An 18313-nucleotide genomic window follows, 5' to 3' on the forward strand; every position below is an offset into this window, starting at 1 on the left:
GAAAGAACTACAACAAGCTTGGTATTACTGAAACACGATGCAAGGAGTGAAGAGAGCTAGAAAGGTAGTCAAATCACATGTGAGATAAAAACAGTCTGCCCTCAGAGTGAAGTATAAATGGATGGGAATGGGCTCAAACATATAAAACAGAAAAGCAACAGACTGCCTGAAAGTAGGCTTGGGTGCCATCCAAGAGTTTGAGCTGTTTCATAGAAAATATGGAATTGGAGCTTGGAACTGAGACGGTCACATTAAATAAACCACTGGGTTGGGAGAGGGGGTTCTGCAGAGAATGGATTTGAAGGGCAGAAGGATCATGAGGAACTGAAGCAATGATTCCATTATTTTACAAAGATTGTTAAAGAGTCTAAACCAAAAAATTAAGAACCTCCATACAAAGGGAGAAGAGCAGTGGATTAAAAAAGAAACCATAAGGACACTGATATTTAAGGGCCTGCAGAGGAAAAGGAACCAACCAAAGAGCTAGAAAACAAAGGAGCAAGCATCAGGAGACTCTAACAAGGACAGTGTCACAGAGACCAGGAATGAGGGTTTCAAGGTAGTAGAGAGTAACCTATATATAACCAAGTGTCAGAAATAGAGGAGAGGCCTACTAAGAAAAGGATTGAAAACCTCTATAGGACTTGACAATTAAGCAGTCACGGTGACCTTGGTGAGCAGTTTCAGCAGTGGTGGAGGGAGAAGTCAGGTTGCAGGGGCTAGGGAGAAAATCAAGACTGAGGAGATCAAGGAAACTTTGCAGACTATCATTTCAAGAAGTTTTGTTGAAAATACATTAAAACTGGTAAGTAGGGAGGATTTCTCTATTTTTTCTAAGAAAGGAAAACATCTGAATATATGTTTAAGCTGAATAAAAAAAGAGAAAAGTGGGAAACTACAAAGAGTGGCTGAAGAAGTAATATGACAAAGGGGTTGGAAGGGAATGTGGTCAAGAGCACAAGAGGACGGGTTTGAACAAATTAGTAGACACCCTGGCCCCCTGCAACTGGAGGAAAGGCATTTGAAGGTGAATATAAAATGTTAAGAAGTTTTCAAAAGGAAAGTTTCCACAGTTAAGGAAGAAGTCTGCTGGTCACAAGATTTTTGGGGTGTATGGGCAGGCAAGACATACTGCAACATGAGAAGGTAATGGCAAAAGAAGAATGTTGGAGAAAACTAGTGTAGACTTGGGATTGCTGGTGAGGGACATGTAAGGCATTTAAAAATAAACAGAAGTGACGGCCAGCAGAGGTTGGAGACCCTGAATTTACAGCATAATACCCTACACAGTGGTGTGCTTATCTTCAGCAATGCTCAGGTCCCCAAGGACAGGAACTAGCAGAGAGGGCTACATTAACAAGGCATGTAAAATTGAGGCTTTGCTGGGTTGATTCCATGGAAAGATGAAGGTGTGAGAGGGACCAGGATATGCCAGTAAGAATAACTCAGAGGTCAAAGTAGATAGGAAAGAAAAGTGCCAAGAGAAGGTTGAGGACGCTGGGAAAATATGGAGATATGGAGGAATACACGATAGCAAAAAGGACTAAAGATGACTGCAGTAAAAGACAGGAGGTGGAAGAATGAGAAGAATATGAGATTTTGACAAGCTGATGAGATCTCAGCTGTAGCCATTGGAGTGAGCATATAAAGTAGTTTCAAGATGGTCATTGGAATTCTGGAAGTTTAAAAAACCATGAGGCTACAATGTTTGTTGTTTTCCTACAGAAATGTTGAAGTCATTTAGGATTATCCTGAGATTTGGTATTGCGGAAGGATCTTGGAAGAATATGGAAAATCAACGAGGAGATTCATAAATGACAAGAAGCAAATAGGAGAAGATGAAACAACACAGCAACAGTAACTGACACATGGTACACACTGCCACATCCATACAGGAAGAACACTGGTCAACCAATACATGTGTTCCTGACCAGCCAGAATACAGCCTTGAACTCTTTCTCAAGATGGCACTAAAGGGAGCTCCTAGTAGTAGACAGCCTGCCTTGCCTGATCTGGTAGAGCTAAATTACACAAGCTTCAAAGGAGCAGGGATGTTTAAATGAGGTTGGAGAAATAGCAATTTAAAAGTGGTGCTGGGGAGGAGGGGGCAGCCAGTAATCTCCATAGCCTAAATCACATGGGATGGAGGAATAAGCAGCTTTCACTCAAAGGTTTCAGTTTTTTTTTAAAAGCCAAGTATTCTTTCAAACTAGTTGGTAGAAGCACCGTTCTGTAACTATGTTACCATCACATGAGATTTAAGTGTGGACACTGATCCACACCAGAGGCCTTTTCTACCCCCATTCTGGGAAGTTTACAACCACCTTTAGTAGGCAAAAGCCCTGAAGACTACTGTGGTGAGGAAACAATTTGACTCAGGGTTTCCCACTTCCTTTGACCATCGAACACTTTATTTTCCCTGGGAACACATTATTACAACTTATTCCACAGAATGTAATAAAGGAAATGCTGAGTCAAAAGTTCAGGTGAGTTTGTTTACCATGGATGTGCACGCTTGAGATCATGATGGAAAATCTGAGAGTTCAGGGGAACAGTGGGAGAACTGGTTTGGGAAAAGGAAGCACTAAGTAAGTATAGAATGAAAGATAAACTGTAAATACAGAATGTAAGTACAGAAGAAAAGATAAACTGCAGGAGATTCCACTGGGACAGCCATCCCCTGGGGCACTTGTATCATGGTTACAAGCAGAATTCTGGTAAAAGGTGCTTCAATGCAGGTATGAGATGAGAAAGTGACTTCTAAGAAAACACTAAAAGGAGAACAGGAGGTAATCAAGCAAAAGGTAGGAGTTAAAGTGCAAAATCTGAATATAATTGAGGAACTCTTTTTTTTTTTAACTGAAGTAGAAAGCTGGAGGAAGGGAATGGGAGACCCCCTGCTGGCGAAGAAAGGACAGGCTTGTAGCCTGAGGGCTCAACTGTCCTGATTTGCATTTTGGCTCCTAGTGGAGACTGCACGTCTTGCTTGACTGTTTAAAGACCAGTTTAAAAGGTTTTAAAATAATTTAGATATAATGATGCTAAACCGAGCCAAAGAGTGGCAGAACTGAAGTGGGGGGATTCAAGACATTTTGATAGTAGACTCATTACAACTGAAGGATCTTGGTATTTAAGAAATAGGGGAAAGAGAAATTCAGGAAAGATTCCCAGCTTTCTGCCTTAGGTGTTGATCTATTGACCAAGAGAAAAATTCTGGGAGAAAGAGTAGATCTGGGTAGAAAAATGAGTTTAGTTTAGCCATATTTATTTTGAAATGTCTGTACAACACCCAAGTGAAAGGGTCTAGTTAGCATTTTGAGAGAGGTCTGGGACTCAGAAGGAGAGATCTGGGCTGGAAATACTGCTTTGAAATCAACATTATATATAATGGTAACAGAACCTATTGGATCATGCTGGGAGAAGATACAGAACTAGAATAGGAAGACTAAAAAGGATCAGTCAGAGAAATAGTTTTTCCAACTGCAATGATGATCCTGACTTATATTGAGAAATACTAAATCGAAGAAAAATTTAATTCACAAGAGTGATATATTTTGGAATTTGTTAAAAATTCAAAACAAACCCTTAACAACTAAATTGAATTAAGTATAAAACACTCCATTCCCTAAGCCCTCTAGTTACTTGAGGTTTACTAAACAATTCAAAATGTTAGTTGAAACACAAAATTTAACTTAATAGCCACAGTTTATCCAATTAACAGTGCTGTGCTACTAGCAAGGTAACTGAACATCAAAACCCTAATCAATATTAGGTTGAATACTTTTTTAAATTATCTAAAGGTTGGGCTTTGCTGAAAGATATTATATACTATAATACAAACATTTTATATTACAAAATTAGGAACTATACTACATTAATATCCATCTCAAATCATAATGTACCATAATGAAACATCACTTAATAATTATTAATTATTGTTTCTGTGCACAAGCAAGAATATCTTCAATTCATTCAAAATGAAAATATAGTACAATCAACATTTTTATACACAATACTCTCAGGTCCTCTACCAAGAGGTAGAAATCAGAAGCTCAGAACTTCCTATTATAAGATAGTGAAAATATGTTTAAAAATAGAAATAACCACAACTCCAACTTATTAAGGAGTAGTGGCAAGAATAATCTTTATTTTACAAATGAAAAACCTTAGACAAGTGAACTGCCTATGTATTCAAACTTAAGTTTTCTCATACTAAATTCAGGCTAAAGCTGAAAACAAAACACAGTGAACTCTCAGTAAAAGGACTAATTTCAATTCTCATCTCACACTAAACAATGAACCTCTCATTTGTTATAAGTAAAAATTAGAAATGAATCAGAGCTCCTTATGTGACAAAGTATAAGGTGTTAATATATCTATTGCTTGAGTCTCACTCTTGTTGAACAGCTGTCTGATTTTTTTTTTAAGCTCAAACAATCAAAACCTCTCTTAAAAGGCTTCAACAGACACTAACGATTGAAAAGATAGAATAATTTTTTTCCCAACCAAATGAAAGTAGTCTTTCCAAACTATGGGTTATACTCAGACAAGACAGCGTGAAGAAGCTTATTCTGTCACAATTCAAATAATGTCTGCTCAGAAAAGAAATCTCAGTGAATTCTAACACCTCATACAATCATTGTTCAAATGATCTTCCTTTTTAAATAAAAACAATTTTTTTCCACAACCATTCTCTATATTTTTCACATGATTTTACGTTTTGTTATTTTTTTTGGTCAGAGACATTATCTTTTTATGAATCTATAAATCAGTATGTATCAGAGTCATGAGAATAAAAGACTAAGAGAAATAAAATTAATTTCCCTGGAATTTAAGATCACTTACAAGAATGTGATTATGATAGAATATATGATACATTCATTTAAACATTAAAGATCATTTTCGACTAATAAAGTAGGCAATTTCTTCTATATCTGTCCCACCCAACAATGATTCCACATTATTCTCACTCTAGATTTAGACTCTCTCCAAAAAATATACAATTATGAGCTGAGAGAAGTAAGAATCAACACATTACCTTTAGGATAATTTGGCTTGACTTCATTTAGACTAATCACTTACCTCTTTGGGAGATGTTCCTCAAACTCTAGTGAGCAAACAGTGGAAATTTAAATGTGGAATCCTAGGCCCTGGCCCCAAAGATTACCTGATTCTGATGGCCCTCAGATAAGCATCTTTTAATTAGCACCAGAGTACTTTTAAGGAATAATCCTGCTGGAAAACTGAGACAAAGTTGATCATTTTGATTGGACTAGTGAAAGTCATGGATTTCAAGGCAAATGGCATTCTGGGTGTGGCACAGAAGGGATGGCCCTGGGAAATGCAATAAATAGCATGAGGGAAAAATTAAATCAGAAGAAATGAGTTCAGTCTTGACAGCAGCTGGCCAGCAGGGCTTAATTCTCTCTTTTTGCTTTCCCATTGAACTATATATTCCAAATCAAAGTTCAATCAGGAAACAACCTTGTACATGAAGTGAAAGAGGGATCTCAATTGGCAGCTGATGCTTACGTTGACCACTGCAGCGGGAGGTCCAGTTACAAAGAGAGTAAAAAGGCATTTCCCTCTCCCCCCATAGTATACTGCCTTCAGAGAAACACAGCCTGAGTTGTGCCCAATCCCTACTGGCTTACAAGCCCATATTGGTAATGCTCTTTCAAGTCAATTCTCTCCCAAAAACATAATGTGCATTGCCAGAGTAGAAGGTGAAACATGGTACATTGCATACTGGAAACTAAAGTCAGCAATAAGTAACTGGAAGCAGAATGACCCCACAAAATTGAACACTCCAGCTAAAGTACAGTATAAACTATTTCTAATCACACAGAAATACAGCCGCTCTTTATAGACACAGGACCAGAAGACTAAACAATGGCAAAGGAAGACTCCCTCCTTAGTACAGAAAAAGATCGATCCTTCACATTTAGTACTGAAAAAGACTGATCCTTCACATTTGGCTGTGTATGTCACCTGCTCTCTAACCTAAAATTGAGAGGGAGATTTTTCCGGCACCCAAGTATTGCAAGGAAGATGATGGGGAGCTTGCTTGTTCTGACCCAGGTGAACACCATCCATGCACAAATCCTTCTTCAGCCCAAATAAGTAAACCAAAAACATCATGGGGCCGATCAGAAACTATATGGGGCCAATAAGAAGCACCTGACACCTCAAAAATGGGGGGCACTGCCATGAAGAGGAAGAGGGAAAGCTTGCTCTGTAATGGGCTTATCTTGGGAAACAAAAAACTACCTTAAAAATGGCCTATTTTATGTACCTAAAATAAAAAAAAGCAAAAAAGGCCTCTAAAAGCAAGGGATGAAGGGAGAACAATGACAACAAAAATAGCTGAAATATAAAATGAAACTAGATAAGAAAAAATCAGACAAAATTAAAACATATAATCATAGAGGCTTACATTCTACATTAGCAGCAACAAAGAGTAACAGAAGTTGGAAAAAAATGAATTAGTGCTTTAGAACATATGCATAAGTTAATCACCAAAGTATTCAGAAGAAAAAGGATCAAAATGAAAACAAAGCATACAAAGAATAAAGAACATAGATCCAACCCACAAGCAACTCACATTTCTGAACTAACTCAGAAGCAGCCACGCCACTTTAAAAAAGGTTCCCAAGCTGGATAAATAAATATGTATTTACTCTGATGAACTGAAAAGATTTACTGCGTCTCTGAGAAAATTGTTGGAAAGAAACCTGTGCCTAGATTTAGCCTAGTGGAATATCTGAAAGAATTTTTTAAAAAAAGGATCAAGGTAAAAAAAATCAGTCTATCTACAAAGGAACAAAAATCAGTCTAGTCTCAGACATCTCCTCCACAAAGAACACCAGAAAATGACAGAGCAGTGCTTTCAAAGTCTGAGGATTTCTGACATTTGTATCTTAGCACCTAGAACACAGTTCTAGAACACAGTTAAGCACACAGTAAACAGTAAATAAAGTATGAAATGAATAAAAATGTTCAAAGATGGAAACGAACTTATTCTATATATATCTCTACCTCTATCATAAATTTCTTCAACATTTAAATCTATTAAGCAATTGGAGCTTTTCCCTTCCAATAAACAGATTTATGACATCTAACCTTTCTGATACTAGTGTTATTGCTTTCATAAGATTATAAATTTTTATATATAAAACAAGGCTTCTCTGCAAGCACACATGAGAAATTGTTCCACCTAGCGACAATTTGAGCTGAACCACCCACATTCTCTTACTGCTCATGAATAGTGGAACTTTAGAAACAACTCTAGTCAGCACATATGTAATTGGACAAGAACAATAAACTAGTGGCTATGACATTGGCCAAAGATATACAAAAAATAAGAAGGTACAGAAAAGATCAATACCATATCAGAAGCTACAGACTCAGTGCCAGCCTGAATACAGATGATAAAGTAATATATTTTTAAAATATACTGCCAAGTGCCATTATTTTTGGGAGAAAAAGTAAATGGTGGAACATTTTTACAAAGAAAGACATTCCTCTAAAATTGTTCTTCTTACAAAGTTTCTATTCATAGATTAATGTTTTATTTCCACAAACCTTTTTTCACTCACTAAGCATCTACAATATCCCAGGATGCACTGTGTGAGCTCCCAAGAGTATCAAACTTTTCCTGAAAAAATCAGGGAAGACTCCACAAAAGGAATTTTTTAGTTGAATTATGAAATGTGAATTAGCAGCTACCAGGTAGAGAAGATGAACAAAGGCATTACAAAGAGGAACGAGCTCAAGCAAAGGCAAGGCCTGAAAAGAGCAGACTAAATTAAAAAACAAAATGGCAGTGGGTGGAGCATAGGTTGTATGGAGTGAAGTAGGGACAAACAAGGTCCAGTGGCTGCCAACTTCAGTGGGGGCCACCCTCAAAAGGACATTTGGAAATGCGTGGGAGCATTCTGGGTCATCACAAAGAAGATGGGTCATGGTTTGCTATTAAGTGTTCAGAGAAGAATTTTCCTAGCAAAATGCCAGTAGAGTCACCTTTGAGAAACACTGGGAAGTAGGTGAGGTCTTGACAAAATCTGGGACTTAACATAATGGCATTTTAGAGTATCTTTGAAATCTGTGACCACAATCTACATTTCATTCAATAAATATTAACTTCCAATGAAGCCGTTTTTCCTGAGAAAGTGATACGTTTTCTTCTTTTCTTTGACCATCAGGAAGCTCGTAACTTAATCTGTGGCCCACCTTTAGGAATTGCACAATGCTTCACAGTATATATTTCAACATAACACACCCCAATCTCATCTTTATATTCAAGCTTTTTTTTATGACTTTATTTTGGATGTTATTACATTACATATCGTTGATAAGCTACCTCAAATACTTTGGAACTAGGGGAGAAACTTCAAAATAAAAGCAGAAGTAATAAAATGGAAAAATAAAAAAGAAAACTAGATAGGCTGATGGGAAGAAAAAATATTATCCTGAGATCCCAAAATCATCCAGTTTTTTTGGGAAAAAGTATGATATACAGTCTTTGCCCTCAACAAACAGTTTGTAATGAACTTTGTAAGAAAATATGCAAACTACAAAGAATATTAGAGAATAAAAGACAGTAAAAATTAGTGATAAACTGAGTTACCAGTTTACAGTATTACAATGGATTAAAATAATGAAAACAATGACAGTAGTATATATTAGCACTTACTATGTATCAAGAACTGTGTTAACTTGTTAAATCTTCACAGCAACTCTATGAGGCTATATTTTCTCCATTTTACAGATGAGACAATAGAGACAAGATTAAGTAATGTATCCAAGGAAACAAAACTGTTAAGTATGGAGATTTGACCCAAGGCAGCCTGGAACTAGAGCCTGTGGCTGGTTAGATTTGAGCTAATCCTTGAATTATGAGAGGATACAGAAAAGCAGAGATAGAATAGGGGGAAAAAAAGGATGGGCTGGGTGAAGGTGGAAAGGGGCAATGAACCTAGGAACAGATTGAAATGAGAGCGAGAGGTTAACCAGCCATTCACTTACTCTCCAACTGTTTTATACCCAGCCTGCTTGGCACCTGAAGACACATGTTTTTTTTAACTCCTAATCATCAGGTAATCTCTATAATTCTTTATTTTTGTTATGGTTCCCTGATTACATTCATGATTCAAACGCAGCCTCTAACTCTCAGCAGGGTCCCAAACACATCTCTAGGCTTCAAAGATCTGAACAATCAAATCAAGCCCAGTCTTGAGTTATCTATTTATATAAGCTTTACTCTGCTTGTTTTTCTTAAGAGGCTGCTTACTTTTCTTAGAAATTTATAAGCATTAGGAACCGCTATCAGCATGCAATTTGTCACAAAGCATTATGCCCCCCTTGATTGCCCCAATCAGGTAGCAAAATCTCAGTTAACCTGATTCTAAATAAAAACAGGGGTTGAGAGGAGTGGGGATGGGATTCCACGTTGAAGTGAATTTAGCTTAAAACCATTTCCACTGGTTTCCTCAATTAAAATATCAGTAACAAAATTTAAAACCCTATAATGTGCAAGGCTTTAATTTGATTTTCTCAACATAAATATTTCATCTTTGCCAGGTTTTCATGTTGTACATGTTTCTTATGTGAATACTTGACCTTTGGGTAGCAAGAAGGAAGGACTTTCCTCGGAGGATCTATGATGTTTTCAGGGCCCTAATATCTTCCAATGCTGAAAAGTATAAACGTAAACTTTTGCCTCTAAGAGTGGAGGGCAAAGTCAAATTATAATTTTTAAAAAGTTATAAACATGACCCATACAAACAAAGTGAACCTGTGTCAAAGATTTATAGAACTCATTCATGAGGGAGCCAGATGAATGGTCAAAGGCAGTTCAAACAAATCTGAGGAACTTACACACTTTTCAGTATGTTGGTGTAAGATTGCTCGATTAGATACAAAAGTGCTTAATATAGGATAGGGCAAGAAAACTACAACCTTCAGCGCCTCCCCCCTTCCCCTCCCAGTCAGAAATCACTCGCATCTGCATGAGATGAAAACATGTAACTTCAGAGCCAGGATCCTAATGAATCCTGTCAGACGAACGTGTTCTTTCCCTCGATAATTAAACCATCCTCACAAGAACCTGTTATTTTGAAAGGACATGTAGCCAGCCAGCCAGCCTTTCACTTTATCTCCAAGATTTTCAAAATAATTTTTACTATCACTGCAAGCATGTTTCTATAAATCAGTTAACCACTCCCTTATTTCCCCCCAGGGGGAATATTTCCCCTTTCATTCCTGACTTTATACCATGAGTGAATAGTTTTTTATTTCTGAGGGAAAAAAATTTGTAGGCTATAAATATTAGGTTATACTCCTGATACGCAGACCCACGTGACAACTAAGGAGGACTTAGCCCCCGGAACGGCCGTTAATTTGATCCTCTTTGTATCGCCGTTCCAGGGACAAAGCCCTCCCACTCGTGGGCAGGTGGTGGGCGCGTGGCAACGACTCCCGCCCGCGAGGGCGAGGCCGCGGGGCGGCGGCCCAGGAGTGCCCGTCAGGCCGGGCGCGCGCGGCGGGAACCGGACTCCGGGACCGGAGGGAGGGAGGGGACGCCGTCCCCTCACCCCACCCCGAGGCCTGAGCTGCGGCTCCAGAAAGGCAGCCGGGAACCGGACCTGCATTTCACCGGCGCGCGCCCCGCTTCCCGCCCCCCCGCCCTTCCTCCCTGTCTAGGCAGGAGGGTGATGGCGGCCGTGGGGGAAGCAGAGCCGGCAGCAGCAGCAGCTGTGGGAATACTCACCCCGCTCCGCTAGGCCCCTGACCCCGCCGCCCGGCCCAGCGGGGCGGGGCGACGGGGCTGGGGGGCGGGGAGCCGGGGAAAAGCAACCAGGCTGTGTGAAACCGCCGCCCTGCCAGCGGCCGGTAGGAGGAGGGCGGCGGCGGCGCCGGAGCCGAGCTGGCTCACAGGAAGCCCCACCGGGCGGGAAGGCGGGCCCCTCCCCCACTCGGCCCCGCCGGCGACCGCGGAGCATGCGCACTGCGCCTCCGCGCGCCGCGGAGACCGGCTAGCGCGGATGGTTGCGGGCCGCGGGCCGCGCGCGCACAGCGGGTCCGGGAGGAGCGTGACCTCCGTCTTCGCCGGTGACGTCAGCGGCTGGGGCCCCGCCCCTCGCTCCACCTGGGACGACCCCAGGACAAAAAGGTGGCAGTGCTTTCCGCAGAGCACAAAGGCAACTTCTTGAGAGGGTGCAGGAGGCCGGCCGAAACCTATGCGAGAAGGTGCCAGCGTTCTCAGAGGTCATTGATGCCTCTGCAGACCCTCCTGCAGCAAAATAGCCAAATGTATAGTAAATAAGGGGTGGCCAGTGGAGAAGGAGTAGAGAAAGAAAGGGATAAACTAGGTAGTGCTGTTAGCATCCTCGAACAGGTTATTGACCTACGCGAGATAACCGATCCAACCTACACACAGTGCGCAAAGTAGTATAAACAGCGCAGCACTTAGGTATAAGCGCAACTACCACTTTAAGAGCTAAGGACAGAGGGATTCGAGTATTTGGCAACAGGACCATCCGCGACAAATATCTCCAAAAAGGAAAGCAAAAAAAAAAACCTAAGTGCAAAATTAAATTGGGGGGAAACAGTGGGGATAAAGAAAAGAATAGGGAAAGATGTACGGAACTGAAATACTGAAAATGCAAGAGCAGACATCTGAGGGAAACCAGCATCTGGTCCTTTTAACACAACAGAATTAAATTAGTGTGAAAAGAAAGCAGTGAACACAGGCACAGTAAAAGGGAAACCTGTCTTCAAAAGTACAGGGTAGTTTTAATATTGGATTTCTGTTACATAAGATGTCACCATTGGGAAAAGTAGGGTGATGGATACACGAAACTCTACTAGTTTTGCAATTACTAATGTCTGTAATTATTTCAAAATAAAAAGTTTAAAATATATGTGTGTAGGGACAATACGGATTAGGGACCGTGGGGGAGGGGAGGGGCCGACTATGAAGAGTTTGAGGGAATTCTGAAGGGAGGGTGATGGGTTTTTATTGGTGATTACGCAACTGCTTTGTCAAAACTCTTGAAAGGGGTAAATTTTCCTGTGTGTAAAATTTGCTGAAACCCAATTTTAAAATATTTCTTTTAAAGATGAATTTCCACTAACATGTTTGAGCAACTGTGGATATAAATTAATTGAATAGCTGCCAGATAAAATTATCCTTGATTTTTCTCTTTAAGTAAAGAGCATTGAGTTCTATGTGAGAGCGTCAATTGTTGGTGTCTCAGCACAGTAACCTTAGAAACAAAGTTTTCACATTTAAAAATAAGAGGTCATTGTTTTACATTGGACTCAGTATTTTGGGAGCACTTTACATGCACCAATTGCACCATGCTAATTAAAAAAAAATTGCATTTGAAATGGATTTAAATTTCCTATTTCATCTACCAAAAACAAGGAAGTAAAAAAGAAGTACATTGAGCAACTTCCATGTACTTCTGATCATATCACTGAAGGAATGATACAGTCCTATTTGTGTGTTTACCCTGCAACATTATAATTAAGTTAATCTTATTAAATCCCATTCAGTCCTTGTTTTATTGAATTTGTTTCATTTGGGCATACTGATCACTTTTTAAAAGTCGTGTTTCCCATAGCTTCCATAAAATCACAGTCCCTTGATTCTCCTTCCAGTTTCCTGGCTATTCCTTTTATTCTCACCCTCAGGAGCTTCTGTTTGTCTCCTACACACTAAATGTCCATGTTTCCCGTAAGGACTTCTAGAGTTAAGAGAAGTTGGGCATCTTCTGGCATTTTATGTTTGGTTTATTTTTTTGAGACACACAAAATGAAGGAAAAAGTCCAAAATAGGGTTATACAAACTATATTTATTTATACACTTATTTATATAATGTATATATTATATTTAGAGTGTTTTCTCTTAACCAATGAATGTTTTTACTATCAAAAATTACATATGACTTTACAAAAATTATAAAACAATTTAACTATATCTTTCACATGATAATTACAGGATTTAAATATATTAATTCACAGTGTCCTTTAGGTAGTGTTGTCCACAATTGAAGTTTCATGACAAATGTCTTTTCTCAATCTTGTCATTCCTATCACTTGTACATATCCTTTCTATTCCTATCCAGTAGACCATGCTTATCTGCAAGGGAAAGTAGAAAATGTAGTCTCTGGTTAGGTAGCCATGTGCCCAGTCAAAGCTTAACAGCATGTGGTTGCTCTGTTATTAAAAAGAAGTGGAGAATGGATACTGGTGGCTAATCATCATTTCTGCTGCAGCTTGTAATAGGCAGAGCTCTTCCACCACCCTTCAGAAGCTCCTCAAGAAAAGATCAATTATATAAAAAGAGAAAAGAGGCAATCTGATTGGATGGCAGGATTAAGAAACTTGTCTTGAAGTTGTGTGTACATGTGACAACTAAAAGTGTCTGTGTATATGGGGATTGGAGGACAGGGGGAGGGCATTGGTTTGTTAAGCTACCAGAATGCAATATACCAGAAATGGAACAGCTTTTTTAAGGGAGGTTAATAAGTTACAAGTTTACAGTTCTTAGCCTATGAAAACATCCAAACTAAGGCATCCAAGTAAAGATACCTTAATTCAAGAAAGGCCAATGGGTCTGGAACAGCTCTGTCAGCTGGAAAGACAAGTAGTTGGCACCTGTTGGTCCCTTGCTCCTGGGCTCCTTTGCTTTCAACCTGTTCCTGTGGAGGTTCCTCACTTTGCTTCTCTGGGGCTGGCTTTTATCTCTTGGCTTTCCTTAGAACCTCTCTCCAGGTTCAGGACATCTCTTGGCCATGTCTGCTGGGCTCCAAGCATCTCCAAACATCTGTGTGTCTATTCTCCAAGTGTTGGCATCTGTGTAAGCTGTGTTCTCTCCAAAATGTTTCCTCTTTTAAAGGGCTCCAGTAAACTAATCAAGCCCAACCAGAATGGGTGGAGTCACATCTCCATCTAATCTGAAGGTCACACCCACAATTGGCATGCCACATCTCTGAGGAGATAATCTAATAAAAAGTTTCCATCTATAATATTGAATCAGGATTAAAAGAAACAGCTGCCCCCACAAGTAAGATCAGGATTAAAAAATGGCTTTTTCTGGGGTACATGATACTTTCAAACTAGCACAGGGGTGGGGGGGCGGGACAAAAAAATTAATAGTCCAGATAAAGAATATAAAGAAGGGGATTGATAAAAATCACAGGGAGGTGATTAAAGATACCATTTAAACTACTTGTCACTCCTATTAGTATACATGCAGTACATATACAACTTGTTTCACTTTTATACTTTTAATAGATTTTTTCAGGTATCATTTACATGCAATAAAATGCTAATATTTCAAGTGTATAGTTCAGTGCATTCCATGTAAACATTACCAAAATCAAGACAGAACATTTCCATCACCTCCAAAAGTTACCTCATATCCCTTTACAGTTAATCCCTCTCCCTACCCTCAGCTCCTTGGCAACCACTCTAGATTAATCACTCTAGATTAATGTCACCTGTTCTACAAAATGATATTTTACAATATATACCTTTTTGTGTGTGTCTGCTACTTTGGCTCCGCATAATGTTTTTGATAGTCACCTATGTTGTTGCATTTATGAGTAGTTAGTATCTTCTAATTGTTAAGTAGTGTTCCATTGTATGGGTACAACACAACTTGTTTATCCATTCATATGGGATGGGCATTTAGGTTGTTCCCAGATTTGGGGTGTTATGAATAAAGTTTTTACGAAAAATCATGTACCACTATGTTTAGGGTCATAAATTTTATTGTTCTTGGATAAATACCCAGGAATGACACACATTTTGTGATCAAAATGGAAATACAAATTGCACTCTGTGAAATGACTCTATTGATTACATTCCTTAGAATGGGGCTTGTCTTACTTGATGATTATAGAGAAATTTTTGTTGCTGAATTTAGTTACTTTCTATTATTGAACATTTTTGGAAGTGATTATAAATTTTATTTGCTCTTAGTTGTAGGCATATATACTTACATTATATAAAATAGAGAACTGTGATGTGGCATGTTTAATTATTCTAAGTATTCAGATATTTGTATGGAACCAGCAATGGGGAATTAACATTCTATAATCACCTGTATTTCCTTTGAAAAATTTTTTTAGGATTTTTCTGATGGTTACTGGAAATTAGTTGTAAAGCTGTTGATGACGACAAAGGACAAAGTGAATGTGGAATTTGCAGCAGTGATAGGCTATAGCTAATAATGCATAGCAATGGGATTCTAGCTGCACTTGTGTATGGGGGATCTGATTTTAAGGGTCTAGTTTGTTCTGTGAAGGACATGCCAAGTTTCAGGAAATTTTCCAATTTTGAACTGTCAGAATAAGGTTAGAATATATTACTAGTGAATTTCATGAAATTTGATATTTGCTTTGTCTTTGTTTTCTAATATTCTTAATTGGATATTTTTATCTGTTGAGTATTTGAGGGCATTTGGGAACTACAACTTGGGTTTTAAGTTTAAGGGCGTCCCTTAAACTTTCAAAGTTCTGAAAGTTTAAGGGGACGGCAAAGTTCTGAAAGAAGAACTCTAGTAGTAGTCTGATATTACCTAGTATACTTGATTGTTTTTCCACTAACAATGGCTGGAGGACCCTGTTCTCTTTTACTTTCAGAGGCATAGAAAAAAAAGTGTTTCTTTAGAAATCTGTGCATTGTCTATAACAAAATCTTCTAGGTTATCAGATCTAGCCTTGTTCATAGTTTAGTCCATATAAATTTGTGCTGCTTTGACTTTTCCTTTGAACCGGTTATAATATCTGCCTGGTTCCCTTAGATCACATGAGTAAAATTAATTCTTTAATGTATGTTCATTATTATATCTATATGAGTCACGATTTTACCTTTTACTGAAAATTATCATTTCATAGGGGCCTAGCAGTTTGCATCCAGTAACCCCCTAAGATTATTCCCTCCATGTGAACTTTCAATCTCAAGTCTCATTGAAATGTCCAGGACCCCTGAAGGGAAAGAAATCCCAGGTCTTTAGAAGAATAGGAGAATGGTTGTCTGGATAAGTGAACCAAATCTTGAACAAAAGCTCTTTGAATGAAGAATGGTGAAGGATGATTTAAGGCCCAAGAAGAAGAAAATAATAAAGTAGATAAAAAGAACTATCTGTGATAAAAATATGTACGACACCTCTGGACTTTGTGGATAAAGAATATCCCACAAGGATATCTGCAGCACCCTATATCCAGAACCCATTGATTTTGGAAAGCAATGGTGGAGAATAAAGTAGTTACAGAATCTTATGGTGCTATGCAGCAATATGCACTCCCCTAGGGGACTTTACCTCATCATCTATGATGATGATTACAAGGGTAATAAGAAAAGGTTTATGTACATACTTCTAGGGTCCCTTATGCTAGTAAGAACTTGAATGCCCTTATTCAATGATGATCTATTTTCTTTAATGTTTTACCACCATGTTTACTGATCAAGAATTAATTCTGATTGTAGAATTTAATTACATTTTCATATTGCTGTGCTGTAATAATGTTTTGCATTAAGAGAAGTTCAGTGTGCAGCCCCTAATGCCTTTGTACAGTTTTAATCCAGGAAGCTGCCCAAATTCAGACCAGATCAGAAGTTGCTCCTGAGGCAATGACTCCATTCAGTCTACTCTTAAATTAAAATAAAATAGCAAAACAACAACATGCATTTGTGCATGTCCTTCATCTGCACTAGCTCAGTAGGCATGCAGGAGGCATACTGTGCAGAGGACATCAGTTAAGATATCACGGTGCAAATTTTATCCCTGATCCTTACTTGGTATGTAAATTTGGGACAGTCACTTACACTCTCTCCTCAGGATCTATATTTCTATAAAATGGAATTACTAATATTCTCAGCTTTGCAGGGCTATGGAGACAAAAATGTTCAAATTTATGGAACTCATGCATACAATAATGGAAAAATACAATTATTAATATAATCATATAATGTATGTGCTTCTAACATGGACCAATGACCAGTATACAAAACAGTATGTTGAAGTATGATCTCATTTATGATCCTATTGGAAAAAGGAAAAAAGGTCACAGCTGAAAATCAGTAATGGCAATCTCTAGGTAAGGAGAGTATGAGTAACATTTCTTCTTTATGTTTTTTTTATGGTTCAGAATTATTTAAAAAAATAATGTATTACTTTTTAAATAAAAACAAAAAACACTATCTCCAATAAAAGTTATAATTAATGTCTGTGTGTTTAAATGGGAGGAAGTTGTTTATAAACTTAACTTTATTTAATGTAGACTTAATACAAGGAATGTATTATGGATATAAATAATATCCTATTGTTCTGTAAAGGGAGTAACAGTGGACGGAAAGAGGTCAACTTCAGAAGAAGAAAAGCCAAGATGTGGTGGCCAGCAAAGGATGATCATGAGACATTCCAAATATACAGTGTCCTACTTTCTGCAACCTAGACTTGGCCATGGACAATGGCCCTGTGTGGTTCAATCTTTCTCAGATGAAGGAACTGATAGTATAAATACATAGGAATAGATAGTAGAAGGATGGAAAATAACCTCCTTCTATATATACTCAAGGAATGTTAAAAGGCATGTTATGGAACATGAATTATGAGAGGAAAGAAGGAAGCAACCATGAACGCTGTCTAGTCCCATTGTGATTACATGTAGTTAGAATGAATAGTATTGCTACATTTTCCATGTGTTTATCTGCTCTGGTATTATGATGCTTTTAATTATCTACATTACGTGGGATAAATAGAAGATGAAGAATATCGGCCACATAGACTTATCTCTGATATTGGCTCACAATAGGCGCAACACACATCCTGCTTGTAATAGTCAGATGTTAAGTCTGGACAATGGGAAAATCTGAGTTCACTTGGCTGACTAATTATGATGTCCTCATGAGGATGTAACAGTCAAATGGCAAAGCGCAGTATTTGAAAGGACCAAAAAAAGTATTGCCATGCCTTCCTGGATGCTTATTAGTTTCACCACCCTCAATAAATCTGTTGAAGTTATTGGCTTGTGTGATGCTTGGCCTGGAGATTCCAACAATCTGAAGCTGCCTACAGCTCCAGCCAGAGAAATTGCACGGGGCTGAAAGACATCTATCTGCCTGGAATAAGAAGACAGGATATGGGAACACTCCGTATGTAAGCTGTATCCTTGTCATATCACTGTGCTCTTTCAATAAATGTCTTCACTAGGTAGAATGTGGGTTATTTCATTTCTTCAGTTTTCATAAATCTAATTAAAAGAACTTGGATTGGACTATCCAAAGGAGAGATCC

At 38.5% G+C, this 18313-nt stretch overlaps 1 protein-coding gene across 5 annotated transcripts in view; it reads right to left on the reverse strand.

The window, feature by feature from the left end:
- Window positions 1-10940, reverse strand: part of ATG10 (autophagy related 10) — a 437178-nt gene extending 426238 nt beyond the window's left edge. For all 5 annotated transcript variants that reach the window (XM_077139249.1, XM_077139251.1, XM_077139250.1 and 2 more), the window contains exon 1: window positions 10772-10940. The gene's annotated coding sequence lies outside the window, so the exon portion shown is untranslated. The remainder of the gene's footprint in view (window positions 1-10771) is intronic.
- Window positions 10941-18313: the final 7373 nt, after the last annotated feature.

The sequence above is a fragment of the Tamandua tetradactyla genome, chromosome 21, assembly GCF_023851605.1.
Source record: "Tamandua tetradactyla isolate mTamTet1 chromosome 21, mTamTet1.pri, whole genome shotgun sequence".
NCBI classification, from domain to species: domain Eukaryota; kingdom Metazoa; phylum Chordata; class Mammalia; order Pilosa; family Myrmecophagidae; genus Tamandua; species Tamandua tetradactyla.